Consider the following 13,423-nt stretch of genomic DNA (forward strand, 5'->3'; position numbering starts at 1 on the left):
ATAAATGAAAAATAAGATTTGCTGTTTAACATCAATCATATAAATGCAGGAGATTCCTTCAGAGTAGTCTGTCGGAACCCCTTCAGTAACTAAGAACACAGACATGACACATTTACTCTGGTGTATTTTTAATTTACTCTAGAGAAACAGCCAAATGCACAGTATTTTCTCTGAAGGAAATTCTCTTTTCCAATTTAACTTTACTTCTGTCAAGATTTATACTGGAGAAAGTTACACTGATGGATGTGGGTCTGCTCCCCTTGCCAGTTCCACTCCAGGTTCTCTAATTGGTTTCTCCACTGCCTTATCAAAAGATACCATAGGAGTCACCTACTTCAGCAAGATGGTTCAGGAGAGCTGTTAAGTGCCCACTGCAAAATAAGATCCTGGGTGAGTTACTTGGTAGCAATCATGTCATATGCAGTTGCTTCCTCTGGAGTAAGATAAAAACAAGCAAATAGCTGGGAGGAGGAGGGTGTCAGACTGCAGCAAAACTCTTATAGGAAACCCTGGGTAAGAAAGAAATCATGTTAGGAAATTTATATATATATAAATACATATAGCAGCTGAGGGTACCTGCTATATAAACAGCAGCAGCTACGTTCTGTGGCTGAAGTCTTAAGAGTGGCCAGACTTCAGATGTACCTGTTCTGACTGATGCTGAACTTTGTGTTTGAATAATAAATGCATCCCTGGAAAAATAGAAAGAAATACTGAAAGTAGTTGGAGCTTCATTGACACAACTGGCTAGGGAATTGGCCTGTTGATTTACCTGAGAGTGGGGACTGATGCCAGATTGGGAACCAATACACCTAAGGCACTGCTTACAATCTCTACAGGTACAGGACAAACGTGTTACAGGGATCTGAATGTGTATTGTTCTCAATGTATTCACCTTAGCCATACAATTTATTTGAAATCCAAACCTTGGAAATAAGGATTATTTTCCACTGGCTTTTGTGGAGACCTCAGAGCAAACAGTGTGTAGTGAATGATTTAAATGTTCTACTTATCTGCAGTGTTCATGATGAACATTTTTGCCAACGTTGTAGCACATGCTTGTAAGCACTTCATATCATATCCTGAGCTGACTTTTCATTTATTGCAAGATTCCCACAATTCAGATGTGTCATTAGGCTCACATGCACAACTTTATCGGAAAAAAAAAGCTGCACTTTCATTCAGAAACAAAGTTATTTAAGCTCCCCTTTAATCATTAAGATTGCACGGTCTCCCATCATAACCTAGATTAAGTTAAAATAATTTCCTTCGTAAGAAATCTTGACATCTGAAACCTGGGTCATGACAATCTATTTACAGAGCACTTAGGAGGAATTTATGTCAGATTGTCAGATGATATTTCTTTTCAAAAACAACTTCCCCCTCCCCGCTGAGAATGGCTTAGACTATATTTGCCATTTTCTAACTAAATATTTTATTTTATAACTATGTTCCTCACGTGCTCCAAATATATATTTTTTCTTATTAAGAATTCCTTTGATTGGTAGCTGTTTCTTCTAAAATAATAAGCTGGTTCCAGCCATGGACATCTCCTTTTCTTTGTTTGCAAGACTGTAATATTCCTTCACTGGGCCTCTTGTCCCTTCAGAGGATTACTTTTGCAGCATATCTTTAAGTTTCAACCCAAACTTCTTTTGATCCTGTCATCTAGGACAGGGCTGCCAACTGGTGGCCTGTGAGGGGTTAATGTGCAGCCCTCAGGCTCATAGCTGGCTGCAGCTTCCCCTCATCAATCCAGTCTCAACAGCAGCTAGAGCAGGGGTAGGCAAAATATAGCCTGTGGGCCACATCTGGCCAGCCAAGGGATTTTATTGGACCTGTAGCAGGTCCTCCATCCTGCCTGGCCTAGGTATGGTGGACAGTCTAGGCCATGGTGTGTGAAACAGTCCCACTGTCCCTGGGTATATGGCGGGGTGGTGCGGCATCCAGACACTGATTCCCAATAACCCTGGTGATAGTTCCTTCCAGCTGCTGCTGGACCTGGCCCTGCTGCCCAGCCACCCTGGCCTGTCTACCCCGCATGCACTGCCAGGGGCACTAGATGGAACAGGCAGGTGGCATCTCCATGCAGACTGGCAGGGAAACCTGCAAACAGTGTGTGCTCGGCTGGGTGGATGGGATGGTGTTATGGGTGGGCAGGGAGCTGTGTCTTGGGATGGAAAAGACAAGTGGAGGCTGGGGCTGGGATTGCAGGACAATGACAGTCCAGGCCCAGGCCTGGGAAAGAGCCATGATCTGCTATCTGCACATCCCTGCCATATATTTTATCATAAATAATTGGATAGAGGCTCAAGTCCTATATGCTACCTGGTTCTTTGCTTGTCCTTTACAACAAGAATTACACAGTATAGATGATGAGGAGACTTGACTATAGCAGTCCCATACACCCACAACTTCAGAAGAGGACCTCAAATAAGTTCTTCTTGGTTTCTTCTGGCTTCTCAACCAGATCCTAAACTCTGGACACTGGCAACTGTAATAAAGACATGATAGATTTTGGAGTGCTAATCACAGATCTTTCCTCTGAATTTTAGTGACATAAAATGGACTAACAAAGAGTTTTTAACAGTTTAAATACCAAAGGGAGATTTCCACAAAACACTGATGAGGTAATTTTGAACTATGAGTAAATCTGTAAAAAATCCAAATTTATATGTAGGTAATTTGTAAACAAAAAGAGGCTACTTTCTGAAAATAAATCACAGTTGTAAAGCAAATAAGCAATTTAATATCAAGATAGTTAAATTAACTTGATTAACAGATTTCACTTCATCACAAGTAACGGTTCAATAATAGTTAGTTTTAAAAATAAAGACACTGCTGTATTTTTCTAGGAATGATAAAAAAGAATGAGAATGAGAATGAGAAAGAAAAAGAAGAAACATTCAACAAAAGCAAATATGTATTATATCTAGGCTAAGAATAATAGAGGACAAAAGTTAGATATCCTATAATCAGATTAAAACATTTTGTTTGCAGTAAATTAAATGAAACTAATAAATATGCAAATTAGATTATTATTATGTAAATTGAACAATTTCAGTACCCTGTTTGGTGGAGAGCCATATCAACAATTTCAATTAAAATATACAGTTGTCTAAGTGTTGTAGTTTTTAAATAGGAATTACTTGACAACATACGAAATGTTGGGAAATTATTATTTCTTCATTACTGTCTATTTTACACTCACTACACCAGAGTCAATCACCATCTAAATACTATTATAGAAATGAGTGGAAAAGCTATACAAGGTAGTTACATTTTCTTCAGCTTCATTCATCATAGAAAGTGTCCTATCAAATGAATATATGTTGTTATACCTTGGTAAAATCTCCTTTCATGCAAAGATTTTCTTTCCCTCTGAAGAGCTTTCATTTATTTTATTTCTGTTTAAAAGTGAAATACAATGACTAATAATAGAAACATTTTTTTTAATGGGGTTGTTTTAAGGATTTGAAATCAACATAGTTCATCCCACTCACATTGTCTCTCACAGCATTTTCATAACACAATTGACTAGTCTTTGTAACCCCAATGAGACTTGTTCATACAAATTCTAATATAATAAAAGCCTTAGTTTGTCTGTCTGTCTGTAATGCTTTACTCAAACTGTGATTGGTTGTCTTGGCAGCCAATCACAATGCTGACTGAAACAACTAATTAGAGTGCTCTGCACAGAAAGGCACACAGCGGAGTGCCACCATGACAGTGGGGACTGAGGGGCTGGAGTTGGGGAGCGAGACTAGTAGGGCTGGCCTTGCCTCCCCGCCCCTCCTGGCCCTGCTCCTTGGAGGCAGAAGTGCAAGGTGCTGCTGGCGCAGCACTGGCCTCACCCTCCCGTTCCTGCCTCACTGCCACTACTGCTGCTGGGCCCAACAAAAGCCAGCAGGGAGGGGGAGACTGTGGGGAGGAGGGGGGGAGGGAAGCAGGAAAAGGAGGGGAGGGCACAGTGGTGGCACCTTGCTGCCAGGCCCTCAGAACAGCCAGGAGGAAGGGAAGGAGGGGTGCCGGGGGAGGGGGTTGTGCACAGCTGGATGCTCAGCAGCAGCGCAGGGTGCTGGGTGGTGGCTGTGGCCAGTGCGTGCAAGCTCTCCCCACCCCGCATGCCTGATGCAGGATGGAGCAGTGGGGGGGGGGCGGGGTCACACAGAGCTGGACGGGGGGGCACACGGGGATGGAGGCAGAGTGGTGGCAGTGTGGGATAGTGGGTGTTGGTGCTCTGTCTCCCTCCCCATTATTCTTGATGGGCAGTTGGCTAGTATTTTAATAAAACCTTTCACAATGAAGAACTTAATATTGGTGGCTTGTGCTATCATAACTAATGGCAATCTTCATCTTTCATGTGGCAAAAGAGGTGATCAGTAATACTAGTTTCATGTGTAAGAACATTGGTGTTACTCACCTGGAAAACTCATGAAAGGTAAGCACACTTAGCATGTGACAAACCATTAATTTGTTAAACGCGAAGAGCTAGTATTGTTCCTTAGTGTTGTTCCAATAAAGAAATTTCTAGCAATTTTCACATTCATAATCATACCAAGAACTTGACCAATCAATGTTCATTAGAATTTTTAAGACCCACTCAAGAGCTAGCTTCTAATTGCACCTATTCGCTATGTAAGTGGATTTAGTAACCTAAGTGTGATTCTTTTTTACCTTATTAACGCTAAACCCTAACCCAAAAACTGTTAATGCATAAGATGGTTGGGTCCGCTTCTTTGCTGCTAACTTTTTGAGATTCAGTCTGACTGGTAAGATGATGGTGTATTATAAAGTAAAGGCATCAATGGATTTTCAGGGCGTGGACAATGTGGATAAGAACTATACATATGTGCTGAAGCCACTTAGATACATTAAATGCAATAGAAACAATCTGACCTTTGTTGCATTAATTAACAGCCTATATGGCTGCACTCCTGATTTGTTGTTTGTTTGACTCCACTACTGGCTGACATAGCAGGGAACAGTCTGTAGTGGACATCAGGTGATACAATGAGTAAGAACCCAAATGTAAGAAAACATCATGCATAATATGAGCAATAGGCCAAACAAAAGGAAAACTGGTGGCTGTTTCTCCATCCATCAATAAGTAATCACCTTGAAGGTTTGCAACACTGTTGGGAGCAGAAAAGAAAGGAAAATATGTTATATATATTATGGCCCATATAGACAGCTTATGGCGCATTAGTTTTGTTGGTCAGGGTTCTTGCTGTGGATAAGATTAGGAGTGCAAACACACATATCTTTCTCTATTTCGTACCACTGACTTCTTACACATAATTTAGCATCTGCCTCACTGTGCAGATGGTGGGGAAAATTGAATTAGTTCAGCTTTTGACCTTCCCTTCTGTGCACTTTGCAAAGAAGAGGAGGTGTCTTATGATGGAACCGTCATCAAATACTTGCAAGGCTAAAGTCACATTTTCCAGTTATCATCTTCCATCTAGTAAAAGGCCAAATTGTTTAGCAGAACACATGCTAAAATAGGAGGTAAAGGTGCAAGAACCTACATGAATTGTTTGTGGTTCAAGTGTGCATGACTGGGGGAGTTGAGTTGCAAGTCAAATTCCCTTTCATTATTGCTACAAATTGTATCATCCCTTAGGCTGATATCCAGAATTAAACACCAACCCACTTGTAGTACTTGGTTTAAAAATATCATGATAGGATAGTGGAAATGGCATGAACAGGTCAAGTTGCATACTGATGTGTAGTTGTTCATTGTCCAGTCTAATGAAGCTCTGTTTAACACGGGCATAATGGTCACATGTTTCAGCAAGGTGGCTAATTAACTTAACTGAATTTGCTGTGTAAGGTCCAATTCACTGAGCCATCTGTAGTGCATTTATTGTAGTCATAAGTCAAGGATACTGAGGACGTAATAAGCTTTGTATGATTGACAAGTGTAGCATTCAAAGACACATGGATATTTGCATAGAGAGAAAGAGAGAGAGACAGCAGCAAGCAGAAAAGGTTTGCAGTTTTAACATTCTTAGTAAAAAATCACTCCTTTAATTAAACCATCTGAATAATACAAATGTAGATTAGTCACTGTGCTTTTCCAAGAACTGAGGTGAAGATTTTATTAGCAAATGGGTGACGATTGCTATCAATAGTTTTAAAGGCAAATTTGATATTGCTTTCTCCAGCAGCAATTAACCCTGTGTAATAGGAAGTTTGCCCAAATGTCATTCATATAAAGGTGCTGACACTGCTTCCAGAAAGAATAATGAACTTAAAATCCAGAGATCCTGCATTGCTACTTAAGCTTTTGACTGGATATTGAGGCTCTAGGGTTATTTCTGTGTTTTCAGAGAGAAATGCAGGATGGACAAGAAAAACTGTAAAAGGAGCAATGTAATCAGTAATATGAGTGAGATTAATGTCGGAAAGATAATCAGCAATTTCTGTCTCTAAGGGAAACTGTTGACCAGAGCAGGGAGGATTGGATTTTACTCAAGAAACAGAAGGGCAAAAAGGACAAAAGTAATGGCTACCTAGAAATGAAAAAAAAGAATTCATAGATCAAGATAGATAGGAATATAACTCTGAAAGAGAAAGAGATCAACAGAGAAACAATTCTGAATTTGTACAAAATGCCTCCTGAAGTTGGGGAGAAAAAAAGGATGGAAAGTAGGGAAAAGGGAGAGGAAGAGGAAGAAAAGTGGTAGCTTACTTCCTCTATTGCCTCACTAGGACAAAAGGGGAGGTTTATAGAAGCTGGTGTAGCAATGTGTTCTAAAATTTGCTGGAGAAATGCAGATGTGATGAGAACGCTTAAAATGAATTTTGATTTTTAGTAGTATGCATATCAACGATATTAATTTTAGTTCCAAAAATACTTAGACCATTATTCTTTTAAGGTAAGAGACAAAATGTGTAATAACACCTCTGTCTACATACACAAAACTTAGCATCAGCATGGCTAAGCTACTTAACATTTTCTGAAGTAATTTAGGGTCTGAAAGTCCATTGCCTTTTCATGACTTAAGTCCCTAAAGTCAAAATCACTTCTGAAAATGGGAGTTCGGCACTTCTGAAACAATTATCTTAACTAATATTATACTGATGAAAGTTAGTTCATGGCTGACAATATCCAAAGAGGTTTTAGGAAGTATTTTAATCCAAGCTTGCATCCTGTTGACTTCTGGTCAGAATTCTGTCAAATGTGGAGATGCCAATATGGCATAGGTGCCTCATTTTTTAATACTTATAAATAAATAAATAAATAAATAAATCCAGACACCTGAATTTTTGCTTGTAGAAATGCTCAGAACTGTCTCAGCCTGGAAAGAGTAGAGCATCTCAGAACATTTTCATGCATAAACCCAATCATGAAGTAGAAATTACAAGTAGATTTTTACTACTTGCTCCATCTGGCACCTATCCTCAGAGCGTACCAAACATACCTTGATAGAATCAGGTTTTTTACAAAATAAGTAGTGATTGACACTTTCTTTTAAAATACTGGTAGGGGAAATGTAGAAGGTGCATAGGACAATGGGGTCAGAGAGGAACGTGAAGACATAATTTCAGTGTAGGATTTTACAGTTAAATAAATCTTAAAATTCAAGAGGAGCTTTCACTGTTGCCTAAAAAGAGACTTCAGGGCAAGTGTAACATATTACTACAGGATCAGGAAAAAATATGGTAACTGCCACATTTGCTTGCTGGAGGCAAGGCATGGCATCTATTGAGATACATGAGCAGACCAAATACTATAGCCAAGCCTAGAGATAACAAAAGCATTTCCATTTCATAAATTGTGACATCCAAAGTCACACATTATGAAGGTTATTATCCAGAATAGAAATTGCAGTGCAGTGATTGGAAAACAGTACTAAGCAGACTTCTTAGTCCTCTACCTATCTAAGAAAACCAAGGCACTGATGAAAAAAATCCATCCTAAGGGTAATACATTAAAAATCATAGGATTTACAATAGCCCTTTAGAGACATTTCAAGGCAAACCATATGGTCAAATGTAAGCTTATTCTAAACTGAGATAAATAAGAGTCAAACCAGACTATAAGTGTGCCAGTATCCAGAGTGACTGGGGGTAAGGAAAATTCAAAAGCTGAGTGTGTCAAATGCTGCCAGGGAAACACTGAAAATTAAAGCAAAGAAATTTTGGGAAAAAATACCAGCAAAATCTTGAAGTAAAATATCTCATTTTATTTTCAAACAAGTCGTACTTTTGCACATAAGGATAACATTGAAAAGAAGACCCAAATTATCTCTAAGGCCCTCTATCATTCAGTGCAAATAGAAATGTTATAAATAATTTTGCTTCTTTTTGTGAGGAAGCAGGTTAAATGTCAGATCTGTATTAGACACAGACAGAGTGGCAGCATCTACACAGTCATTACTGCACAGTCATTTAGTTCTTATGTATACAAGTACAGAAACATAATTTGTTACTTTGGTACTTACACACAGATTGCAATTCTAATATCCAGGCAGTATGGATGCCTGAATGGGCTATGCACTGGACAGGCAGGTATTCAGCTCTGTATACAAGTACTAAATAACTGCCCAGTAACCAGAGTCACTAAGTAGTAGCGTCTTCAAATGGCTTTTAGGTGATGGTGACTGCGCAGTAGCTTGTTACTACTGTGCAGTAGCATTATATCACACTTCATGCCATATGACGCTACTGTGCAGTAGTAATGAGCTACTGCACAGTCAGCATTTCATGTAGATGCAGCCAATGAACCTTTGCTATGAGACAACAGCATTACCACCAGGTAAAATTGGAGATAGGAACTTTACCTTATTGCAATTTAAATGCCTATTTTGTAGCCACCTTATAGTTTCATAGTTTCATAGTAGCTAGGGTCAGGAGGGACCTGAACAGATCATCTAGTCTGACCCCCTGCCACAGGCAGGAATGAATGCTGGGTTCACAAGACCCCAGACAGATGATCATCTAACCTCCTCTTGAAGTTGCCCAAGGTAGGGGCGAGGACCACTTCCCTGGGAAGTTGGTTCCAGATTTTGGCCACCCTAACTGTAAAATATTGCCTTCTGATCTCTAACCTAAACCTATTCTCCATCATCTTATGGCCATTGTTCCTTGTCACCCCAGGTGGTGCTGGGGAGAAAAGGGCTCTGCCTATTTGCTGTTGATCCCCCCTAATGAGCTTGTAGGCAGCCACCAGGTCCCCCCTCAGCCTCCTCTTGCTGAGGCTGAACAGGTTCAGGTCCTTCAGTCTCTGCTCATAGGGCCTGTCCTGCTGCCCTCTCACCAAGTGGGTGGCCCTCCTCTGAACCCTCTCCAGGCTGGCCACATCCCTTTTGAAGTGCGGCGCCCAGTACTGGATGCAATACTCCAACTGCGGCCTAACCAAAGTCACATAGAGGGGGAGTATCACCTCTCTGGACCGGCTTGAGATGCACCTTTGGATGCATGACAAGGTATGGCTGGCCTTGCTGGCTGCAGTCTGACTTTGGCGGCTCATGTTCATCTTGGAGTCAATAATGACTCCAAGATCCCTTTTCACTCCTGTGCTTTCAGGAGGGGAACTCCCCAGTCTGTATGTATGCTGTAGATTCCTTCTCCCAAGGTGCAGCACCCTGCACTTGTCTACGTTGAACCTCATCCTATTCTTGTCTGCCCACTTTTGTAGTCTGTCTAAATCTCCCTTCAAGTGTGTCCACCTTGCCCCAAATCTTAGTGTCATCAGCAAACTTGGGCAGCGTGCTTTCCACCCCCTCATCCAAGTCATTGATGAAGATGTTAAACAGTGTGGGCCCGAGGACCTAGCCCTGGAGTACCCCACTGCTCACATCTCACCAGGTTGAGTACAACCCATCCACCACTACTCTCTGGGTGCGCCCCATCAGCCAATTTTTTACCCATCCAACTGAGCAGGCATCAATGCTGCAGTCACTTAATTTATTGATGAGGATGGGGTGAGAGACAGTGTCAAAGGCCTTCTTAAAGTCTAGAAAGACTATGTTCACAGCGACACCATCATCCAAGGATTTAGTTACTTGGTCGTAAAAGGCAATTAGGTTGGTCTGGTAGGACCTGCCTTTGGTAAGCCCATGCTGGTTGCCCCTGAGCATGATCTCCCCTGCAGGCCCCCCACAGATGTGCTCCTTGATTCTCTCCAAGATCTTCCCAAGCACCGAGGTGAGGCTTACAGGCCTATAGTTACTTGGGTCCTCCTTCCTCCCTTTCTTGAAAATGGGGACCACATTAGCCTGTTTCCAATCCCCCGGCACCTGGCCAGATGACCATGAATGCTCATATAGACGGGCCAACCTGCTTATGTTGTTCATCCCCTTTCCTCCTTCTATATTCAAACACAGAGGTGATCAACCCTGGTACACAGGCCAGATATGGTCCATGGATCTGAGTCATCCAGCCCATGAGGATTCCCATCGGTTTAGGAATTTGGTGGCAAGGAAACAGTGGTAGTGTTAAGTGCCATCCTCTCTTGCCAAAATTCTAGATCTATTGGGAGCTTCACTAGCTAAATAACATAGCTTTGTGTACCAGACTATGCCAGCATATAGTTGGGTCTGGAAACAAGGCTTTGGGCCCATATGTGGATAAATCCAAGCATATGGGATAGGGCCAGCATGTGGCTAGAGCCAGGTGCATGAGGCTCAGCCAGTATTCTAGATTTCACTCTTGGACTGACTCCACACAGGATCCAGCTTATAGACTGACCCCACACTGCTCATCCAGTCTGCAAAGCCAGAAGGTTGAGTGTCACTGCTTTAACACAATAAGAACTATTATTCCCTTGCCTAAATGCAATAGGCTGGCCCCTGTTGAGTTAAGCCTCACTGATCCAGTCAGAGAGAAAAATTGGTCTCATGACTCCCAATTCCTTTTCAAGAAGCATTAGTTCAAATCCTCCAGTATGTTAGTCTCATCAGATGCAAGTGGTATCCAGCAGTGCAGTAAATGACTGCACCTAAACCCATGTGTAGATGGTGACATCAGAATTAGTTTACTCCAGCTCAGATTAAGCTGTAGTATATTCAGTCGCATTAATTGCATATGTAGACACACGCAGGGTGAACGGATTTACATTGGGTGGCCATTTTGAACCTGATCTGACCTCTCCCTAACCCCCACAACTGTCTGTACTTAGCCACCATGGTTCCACCTGTGGCACACCCTTACAAACAGTTATAATGAACCTTGCATTTTTCCTATATACAGTATGAAATGCAGAATGACCAAAAACCCCCAAAAACAAACCCCACAAATCTTTCCTTGAAAATACTCATAAGTAGCAGTAAGTAAGTGAATATCAGCAGCTAGGGAGTGCAGTATGCTTACTGTGTACAGTCTATTTAACTAAAGCAAGTGCCAGGATTAAGAGTTACCACTTTAACCAAGGGCTCCAAAATGTTTTACAAGTATTCATTATTTCAGCCACAAAATACCTCTATGACTTAATAAAAGCAGCTTATCTGTTTAAGTTTTGTAAGTTTCATATAATTTTAGAGATCTGATGAAAATATACTTAGGACCTCAGCCGCTTAAGTGCAAAACATTAGGTGGAAGGGACTACAAGGTCATTCAGAGTAAAGCCAAAAAATATGGAAATTGACCCTGAAAAAATGTAATTGTTTTCCATTAACATCCAATGTGAGTGACTTCATATGAATTTCTTCTCTATAAGTGAAGAAACTGTGTCTGTAGGAAAGGGCATTTCATCACAAGATATTTTCAATTTAGAGATAAGAACAGTAATGGGACAAGGAAGAAATTGCAGAAAGAAAGTCTTTGCCTCATCATCTACATTGCCAAAAATCTAGAGGGCCAAAGACAGATTCTGATAGTGATGTGGCCTCAAATTAGGCCTCAGGGACCATTTTTTCTCCTTTCACTTAAAACAGGGTAACTCAGGAACTTTTCCAATGGAGTTATAATAGTGTTCACGACAGGAGAATCTGGCTCTTGATAGCTGAAGTACTTTTTTACTTATCCCAGTTTTACATGTACCGTTATGTGCAGATGCCTGATTCTTGACTCCCAAAACAAGTGCTGTAATCTCATTTTAGCTGTGGCCTGAGCTCTTGTCACTCTCTGTAGCATATAACACAGTTCATCTGCTAGGATTATCTGGGCATATTTTATTTAACAGATTCCTTGCCATTTCCAGAAACCAAGACATTGGTGGTGCCTTTGTCTGTTTCTGTATTTTTAACTAAAGATCCAGAATATTAGAGGGTATTCTGAGCCTGCAATTTGCAGGAAGGATCAGATTTGGTTCTTATATGGACCTTTTGACTGAAGGTCTATTACACTGATGCCTGTCACTACAGTGGATTGGTTTTAATGATGTCCCATGTTCCCAGAGCAGTGCTCAGCAAGAAGGCATCTGCTTGCAGTGCTCTACTCCATCAGGATGTGGGCAGCTTACAAATTAACTGTGCAATTACATTCTTACAGTATCATTTTTTTTCAGAATTTGAGCTCTAATGAAGTAATCAAAGTTATCACACTTTAGGCACCCGCTCAGACAGGTTGTTAAGAAATAAAATTTAATAAGATTCTGCAATATGAAATCCTTGCAGTTTAGTCACAGAACTCAAGCAAATGAAGATACCCTGGCAGATGTCACTTTTATGCTCCTTTCAACTGTGACAACTGGTTGCGTGCTTTGCTAGATGCCATCAGTAACTAAAGTGCTAGAATTCCAGTCCTGAAAAATTTAACTCTGAGGTTTTTGAGGCATAGTTATCAAGAAAAGCCAAGTAAAACTGTTTTCAGTGATCTACAGGGACAGCATGGGCAGAATACTATTTCACTTTACACATCCAAATGCAGTTTTCCAGACAAATAAGTGGCCCTTTTGGTACTTACATGCAGTTTGCAGTTCTAATATCCTAGCAGAATGGATGCCTGGATGGGCTATGCACTGGGTGCAAGCCACACAGTTCCACGCAGGATAAAAATCTGTGACCAAGGGGGAAGACAAGGTCTCTCTCATGTTTTAGCCCCAGTTGCTGAGTAAGTAGGGCATGCATTTGGTAAGTGGGAGACCTGTGTTAAAGAACTCCCCTCACTTTGAGTTATGAACCCAGCACAGTCCTCTAACCATGAGGTCAAGCATTTTGAATCCTCCTTTGAAGCTGATCTCTTGGGCAGACAAAACAGGAAGTTATGGAGGGCCAGGAGAAATAAAACAAGCTAGGTGGGATATGGCTTAGTGAGATGGATACCCCTCTTAAAGGTGGCACACCCTGAGTCCTTTTTCTCAATAAGGCATTAATAACCTGCCTTCAATATCCATTGACTATTAATGTGCAGTTGCTCAGATCCAAGAGGAGAGTTGGAGACAATCCTGGAGAATCCCTGTCCTATGACTGAGGGGCTACACCAGAGGCAAGCAAAGTTCGGCCTGTGAGCCAAATCCGGCCAGCATTGGACT

The sequence above is a fragment of the Alligator mississippiensis genome, chromosome 1, assembly GCF_030867095.1.
Source record: "Alligator mississippiensis isolate rAllMis1 chromosome 1, rAllMis1, whole genome shotgun sequence".
NCBI classification, from domain to species: Eukaryota; Metazoa; Chordata; order Crocodylia; family Alligatoridae; genus Alligator; species Alligator mississippiensis.